Genomic DNA, 8,321 nt, shown 5'->3' on the forward strand with positions numbered 1-8,321 from the left:
CATACTGATCCATATGAATTATTTCTGGCATAATAAAACCAGTAAGTCACTTGCATTTTTAAAGGAGGGTGCTGAGGACAAAGATATAACATCTGCAATATTCATAAATTATCCAAGTATAACCAGCTTCTAGGCATTCTTACGGGCAGATAATTATTTCTGGCATATATAAACAAAAGGAGTTTTAAAAACTTCTAAATTCTAAAATTCAACTCCATAACAGAGGGATTTGTATACTGCATAGACTATATGTTATAAACAAATCTACACACTGACTTAAAAATCTTGACATCTTTGTCAAAATGTACTATAACATAGGGGTTGTAAACTCAAATACTTACAAGGACAAAGGAAGGTTCCCAGAGTAAGGGAAGTACTGAGGTGGGCACAATAGCAAACTGGAGAATACACGCCTTCTATAAAGGGCAATCTCTGCACAGCAGATCAAACAGTGATAGAAACTCAGAAGACGCCAGATTTGACATTTTAGGACAAGCCTGAAGTCCAGATTTCTACACAAGTCTTCTAAATTTTACATGTTGATTCAACTTACGGAGGCAAACAAACAAATCTGTGTACCACATTAGAATATAGCCCTTGTGTTTTTATAGTTACTATAAATGTGTTATGAAATGGTTGTGTATAATTCAAGTATTTGCATTGAAGGTATTTTCTTTGTCTAGTATCATATGTTTTACCAAAATATGAGGCACTCATATATAATAAAAATTGCTAAAAAGACTCATAATACCTGCTTCAAGAATTTTTCCAGCATTTATTCATTTAAAACATATTTGTATATAATTTTCCCAGATTGTTAACCAAATAGATCATTGGTTCACAGGACTGCTAAAACTAAATTATTAAAAGAATTCCTATTTGTATTCTTATTAACTTCATGGATTTCAGTGTTTAAAACTGACATTTTGGTTATGATAAAGCTCTATACAACTAACAAGCATACTGACATAGTTCATCATACAACTTCAACTATGAAAAAGAGTTTAGGATTTGCTACTATTCTAATTGAGAAAGCCCAACTTGTAACGAAAATTTCTTGACACATAATCACCTGCATGGTGACAAAGGGCCATCACATCCTGACAGGGTCAGCCTCTACTTATTGAAAGATTACCCATACGCAAATTTCTAAAGACTCTCTGAATGGTAGTGAATGATTCGTGGATGGAAGGAATGGTGTTATTCTGTCAGCTGAGAGATATTGCCAATATTTCCTTGCACTTCCCAGTCTGCTGGTTTGGCCTGAGCTCCTGGTCAGACCAGGAGGAGGGGGCTGGCTGTGTCCCACACAGGGGCCAGGCCTCGGTGGAGCTCACCAGGCCATAGATTTCATCTGTGCTTGCAGAGTTGAGCAGACTCCAAGGAATGAGCTACTCTTATGAAATCCCCTAGACACTAACTAGATAGCAATCGATGTCTGCTTCTTTCCACAAGAGACTTTAGGACCCTATACGGAAACAAAGTCCAAAAGTGTGTGTATGTGTGTGTAACTGACTGGGAGTAATGCCAACCAGACCAATGACAAGCAAGATCACCCAGACAAAGCAGCGCCTGCTGTCCTCCATCCTGGGAGGGTGTGCCCCAGTCTGGGTGGTCCTGTCAATTCACACCTACCAGCCCATTCTCTGGACTTGAAGTTTTAAAAAGTCCTCATGGGGGGCGGAGCAAGATGGCCAAATAAGAACAGCTCCAGTCTCCAACTCCCAGCGCGAGCGACACGGAAGACCGGTGATTTCTGCATTTTCAACTGAGGTACTGGGGTCATCTCACTAGGGAGTGCCGGACAATCGGTGCTGGTCAGCAGCTGCAGCCTGACCAGCAAGAGCTGAAGCAGGGTGATGCATCACCTCACCTGGAAGTGCAAGGGGGAAGGAAATCCGTTTTCCTAGCCAGGGGAACTGAGACACACAACACCTGGAAAATCGGGTAACTCTCACACCAATATTGCGCTTTAAGGAAACAGGCACACCAGGAGAATATATCCCACACCTGGCCGTGAGGGTCTTACGCTCAGGCAGCCTCCCTCACTGCTAACTCAGCAGTCTGCCGCAATCTGTCCGCAAGGCAGCAGCGAGGCTGGAGGAGGGGCGTCCGCCATTGCTGAGGCTTAAGTAGGTAAACAAAGCCGCTGGGAAGCTCGAACTGGGTGGAGCTCACAGCAGCTCAAGGAAGCCTGCCTGTCTCTGTAGACTCCAACTCTGGGGAGAGCCCACAGCTGAAGTCCAATAGGAAAAGCAGCGGGGGCCGGTGCAGACGCCAATGACTCTGTCTGACAGCTTTGGAGAGAGCCGTGGATCTCCCAACGTGGAGGTTGAGATCCCAGAACGGACAGACTACCTGCTCAGGTGGGTGCCTGACCCCTGAGTAGCCTAGCTGGGAGACATCCCCCACTAGGGGCAGTCTAACACCCCACACTTCACAGGGTAGAGTCATCTCTGAGAGGAAACTTCCAAAGGAAGAATCACACAGGTACACTCCCTGTTCAGCAATAGTCTATCTTCTGCAACCTCTGCTGTTGATACCCAGGCAAAAAGGGTCTGGAGTGGACCTCAAGCAATCTCCAACAGACGAACAGACAGTCCTTCTGACTGTCAGACGGAAAACTATCAAACAGGAAGGACACCTATACCAAAACCCCATCAGTACGTCACCATCATCAAAGACCAGAGACAGATAAAACCACAAAGATGGGGAAGAAGCAGGGTAAAAAAGCTGGAAATTCAAAAAAAAAGAGCGCATCTCCCCCTGCAAAGGAGCGCACCCCATCATCAGCAACGGATCAAAGCTGGTCAGCGAATGACTTTGACGAGATGAGAGAAGAAGGCTTCAGTCCATCAAACTTCTCAGAGCTAAAGGAGGAATTACGTACCCAGCGCAAGAAATTAAAATTCTTGAAAAAAGAGTTTAAGAATTGACAGCTAGACTAATTAATGCAGAGAAGGTCATAAACGAAATGACAGAGATGAAAACCATGACAGGAGAAATACGAGACAAATGCACAAGCTTCAGTAACCGACTCTATCAACTGGAAGAAAGAGTATCGGCGATTGAGGCTCAAATGAATGAAAAGAAGTGAGAAGAGAAACCAAAAGAAAAAAGAAGAAAAAGAAATGAACAAAGCCTGCAAGAAGTATGGGATTATGTAAAACGACCAAATCTACGTCTGATTGGGGTGCCTGAAAGTGAGGGGGAAAAAGGAACCAAGTTGGAAAACACTCTTCAGGATATCATCCAGGAGAACTTCCCCAACCAAGTAGGGCAGGCCAACATTCAAATTCAGGAAATATAGAGAATGCCACAAAGAGTTCTCCGTAAGAGCAACTCCAAGACACATAATTGCCAGATTCACCACAGTTGAAATGAAGGAAAAAATCTTCAGGGCAGCCAGAGAGAAAGGTCGGGTTACCCACAAAGGGAAGCCCATCAGAATAACAGAAGATCTCTCGGCAGAAACTCTACAAGCCAGAAGAGAGTGGGGGCCAATATTCAACGTTCTTAAAGAAAAGAATTTTCAACCCAGATTTTCATATCCAGCCAAAGAAAGTTTCATCAGTGAAGGAGAAATAAAATCCTTTACAGATAAGCAAATGCTTCAAGATTTTGTCACCACCAGGCCTGCCTTACAAGAGACCCTGAAGGAAGCCCTAAACATGGAAAGGAACAACCGGTACCAGCCATTGCAAAAACATGCCAAATGTAAAGACCATCGAGGCTAGGAAGAAACTGCATCAACTAACGAGCAAAATAACCAGTTAATATCATAATGACAGGATCAAGTTCACACATAACCATATAACCTTAAATGTAAATGGACTAAATGCTCCAATTAAAAGACACAGACGGGCAAACTGGATAAAGAGTCAAGACCTATCAGTCTGCTGTATTCAGGAGACCCATCTCACATGCAGAGACATACATAGGCTCAAAATAAAGGGATGGAGGAAGATCTACCAAGCAAATGGAGAACATAAAAAGCAGGGGTTGCAATCCTAGTCTCTGATAAAACAGACTTTAAACCATCAAAGGTCAAAAGAGACAAAGAAGGCCATTACATAATGGCAAAGGGATCAATTTAACAGGAAGAGCTAACTCTCCTAAATATATATGCACTCAATACAGGAGCACCCAGATTCATAGAGCAAGTCCTTAGACACCTACAAAGAGACTTAGACTCCCATACAATAATTATGGGAGACTTCAACACTCCACTGTCAACATTAGACAGATCAACAAGACAGAAAGTTAACAAGGATATCCAGGAATTGAACTCATCTCTGCATGAAGTGGACCTAATAGACATCTATAGAACTCTCCACCCCAAATCAACAGAATATACATTCTTCTCAGCACAACACCACACTTATTCCAAAATTGACCACATTATTGGAAGTAAAGCACTCCTCAGCAAATGTACAAGAACAGAAATTATAACAAACTCTCTCTCAGACCACAGTGCGATCAAACTAGACCTCAGGACTAAGAAACTCAATCAAAACCACTCAACTACATGGAAATTGACAACCTGCTCCTGAATGACTACTGGGTACATAACGAAATGAAAGCAAAAATAAAGATGTTCTTTGAAACCAATGAGAACAAAGATACAACATACCAGAATCTCTGGGACACATTTAAAGCAATGTGCAGAGGGAAATTTATAGCACTAAATGCCCACAAGAGAAAGCAGGAAAGATCTAAAATGGACACGCTAACATCACAAGTAAAAGAACTAGAGAGGCAAGAACAAACACATTCAAAAGCTAGCAGAAGGCAAGAAATAACTAAAATCAGAGCAGAACTGAAGGAGATAGAGACACAAAAAAACCCTCCAAAAAATCAATGAATCCAGGAGTTGGTTTTTTGAAAAGATCAACAAAATTGACAGACCGCTAGCAAGACTAATAAAGAAGAAAAGAGAGAGGAATCAAATAGATGCAATAAAAAAAGATAAAGGGGATATCACCACTGACCCCACAGAAATACAAACAACCATCAGAGAATACTATAAACGCCTCTATGCAAATCAACTAGAAAATCTAGAAGAAATGGATAGTTTACTGGACACTTACACTCTTCCAAGACTAAACTAGGAAGAAGTTGAATCCCTGAATAGACCAATCGCAGGCTCTGAAACTGAGGCAACAATTAATAGCCTATCCACCAAAAAAAGTCCAGGACTAGATGGATTCACAGCTAAATTCTACCAGAGCTACAAGGAGGAGCTGGTACCATTCCTTCTGAAACTATTCCAATCAATAGAAAAAGAGGGAATCCTCCCTAACTCATTCTGTGAAGCAACATCATCCTGATACCAAAGCCTGGCAGAGACACAACAAAAAAAGAGAATTTTAGACCAATATCCCTGATGAACATCGATGCAAAAATTCTCAATAAAATACTGGCAAACCGGATTCAGCAGCACATCAAAAAGCTTATCCACTATGATCAAGTGAGCTTAATCCCTTGGATGCAAGGCTGGTTCAACATTCGCAAATCAATAAACGTCATCCAGCATATAAACAGAACCAAAGACAAGAACCACATGATTATCTCAATAGATGCAGAAAAGGCTTTTAACAAAATTCAACAGCCCTTCATGCTAAAAACGCTCAAGAAATTCGGTATTGATGGAACGTACCTCAAAATAATAAGAGCTATTTATGACAAACCCACAGCTAATATCATACTGAATGGGCAAAAACTGGAAAAATTCCCTTTGAAAACTGGCACAAGACAGGGATGCCCTCTCTCACCACTCCTATTCAACATAGTCTTGGAAGTTCTGACTAGGGCAATCAGCAAGAGAAAGAAATCAAGGGTATCCAGTTAGCAAAAGAAGAATTCAAATTGTCCCTGTTTGCAGATGACATGATTGTATATTTAGAAAGCCCCATTGTCTGAGCCCAAAATCTCCTTAAGCTGATAAGCAACTTCAGCAAAGTCTCAGGATACAAAATCAATGTGCAAAAATCACAAGCATTCTTATACACCAGTAACAGACAAGCAGAGAGCCAAATCAGGAATCAACTTCCATTCACAATTGCTTCAAAGAGAATAAAATATCTAGGAATCCAACTTACAAGGGATGTAAAGGAACTCTTCAAGGAGAACTACAAACCACTGCTCAGGAAATCAAAGAGGACACAAACAAATGGAAGAACATACCATGCTCATGGATAGGAAAAATCAATATCATGAAAATGGCCATACTGCCCAAGGTTATTTATAGATTCAATGCCATCCCCATCAAGCTACCAATGACTTTGTTCACAGAATTGGAAAAAACTGCTTTAAAGTTCATATGGAACCAAAAAAGGGCCCGCATTGCCAAGACAATCCTACGTCAAAAGGACAAAGCCAGAGGCATTACGCTACCTGACTTCAAACTACACTACAAGGCTACAGTAACCAAAACAGCATGGTACTGGTACCACAACAGAGATATAGACCAATGGAACAGAACAGAGTCCTCAGAAATAATACCACATATCTACAGCCATCTGATCTTTGACAAACCTGAGAGAAACAAGAAATGGGGAAAGGATTCCCTATTTAATAAATGGTTCTGGGAAAATTGGCTAGCCATAAGTTGAAAGCTGAAACTGGATCCTTTCCTTACCCCTTATATGAAGATTAATTCAAGATGGATTAGAGACTTAAATGTTAGACCTAATACCATAAAAACCCTAGAAGAAAATCTAGGTAGTACCATTCAGGACATAGGCATGGGCAAGGACTTCATGTCTAAAACACCAAAAGCAACGGCAGCAAAAGCAAAAATTGACACATGGGATCTCATTAAACTAAAGAGCTTTTGCACAGCAAAAGAAACTACCATCAGAGTCAACAGGCAACCTACGGAATGGGAGAAAATTTTTGCAAACTCCTCATCTGACAAAGGGCTAATATCCAGAATCTACAAAGAACTCAAACAAATCTACAAGAAAAAAACAAACAACCCCATCAAAAAGTGGGGGAAGGATATGAACAGACATTTCTCAAAAGAAGACATCCATACAGCCAACAGACACATGAAAAAATGCTCATCATCACTGGCCATCAGAGAAATGCAACTCAAAACCACAATGAGATACCATCTCACACCAGTTAGAATGGCAATCATTAAGAAGTCAGGAAATAACAGGTGTTGGAGAGGATGTGGAGAAATAGGAACACTTTTACACTGTTGGTGGGATTGTAAACTAGTTCAACCATTATGGAAAACAGTATGGCGATTCCTCAAGGATCTAGAACTAGATGTACCATATGACCCAGCCATCCCACTACTGGGTATCAAGAGAATGAACTGTAGCTGTAATGGGTTAGCATTTTCTTTGAAACTCATGGCTACTTGGGATCATGGAAGTGCTAGAGGCAAGGAGCCAGCAAGTCTGGACACATTGCAAAGGCCATGAGGGGTTTACCCTGGACCTTGGATACGTTCCAAACCCTGCCTCAGTTTCTCTCCCAACACTCAGCTTTTCCCCCAACAGTATGTAAAGTAATATATGCAGGAGGAACCATGTATATAATAATATATGCCCTGAATACAGTCCTCCAGGTAGAAGGGGTGTTTATCATGTTTTTGTAATATATGTCCTGGCTCCAGTCTTCCAGGGGGGAGTCTAACATATATATAAAAATATATGCCCTGGGTATATTGGGGTTTTCTAGAGGAACAGAACTAAACACTTTATTAAGTATTAACTCACATATCACAAAGTCCCAAAATAGGCCATCTGCAGGCTGAGGAACAAGGAGAGCTAGTCCAAGTTCCAAAATTGAACTTGGAGTTCAATGTTCGAGGGCAGGAAGCATCCAGCACTGTAGAAAAATGTAGGCTAGGAGGCTAGGTCAATCTCTCTTTTCAGATTTTTCTACCTGCTTATATTCTAGATGAGCTGGCAGCAGATTAGATTGTGCGAACCCACATTAATGGGGCTCCTGCCTTTCCTAGCCCACTGACTCAAAGGTTAAGCTGCTTTGGCAACATCCTCACAGACACATCCAGGTTCAATACTTTGTACCCTTTAATCCAATCAAGTTGACACTCAGTATTAACCATCACAGAGTCCTCCAGGTGGAAGAGGAGTATATCATATATATAATAATATATGTCCTGGGTCTATCCCTCCAGGTGGGAGATGAGTCTACAAGGTAAAATATGCCCTAGGTCTACTCCTCCAAGTGGAAGGGGAGTCTGCCATATATATGATAATATATGGCCTGGCTCCAGTCCTCCAGGTGAAAGAGGAGTCTACCATATATAATATATTCCCCACTTTCAGTCCTCCAGATGG

This window comes from Trachypithecus francoisi, unplaced genomic scaffold, assembly GCF_009764315.1.
Source record: "Trachypithecus francoisi isolate TF-2019V2 unplaced genomic scaffold, Tfra_2.0 Contig00878, whole genome shotgun sequence".
Lineage (NCBI taxonomy): Eukaryota > Metazoa > Chordata > Mammalia > Primates > Cercopithecidae > Trachypithecus > Trachypithecus francoisi.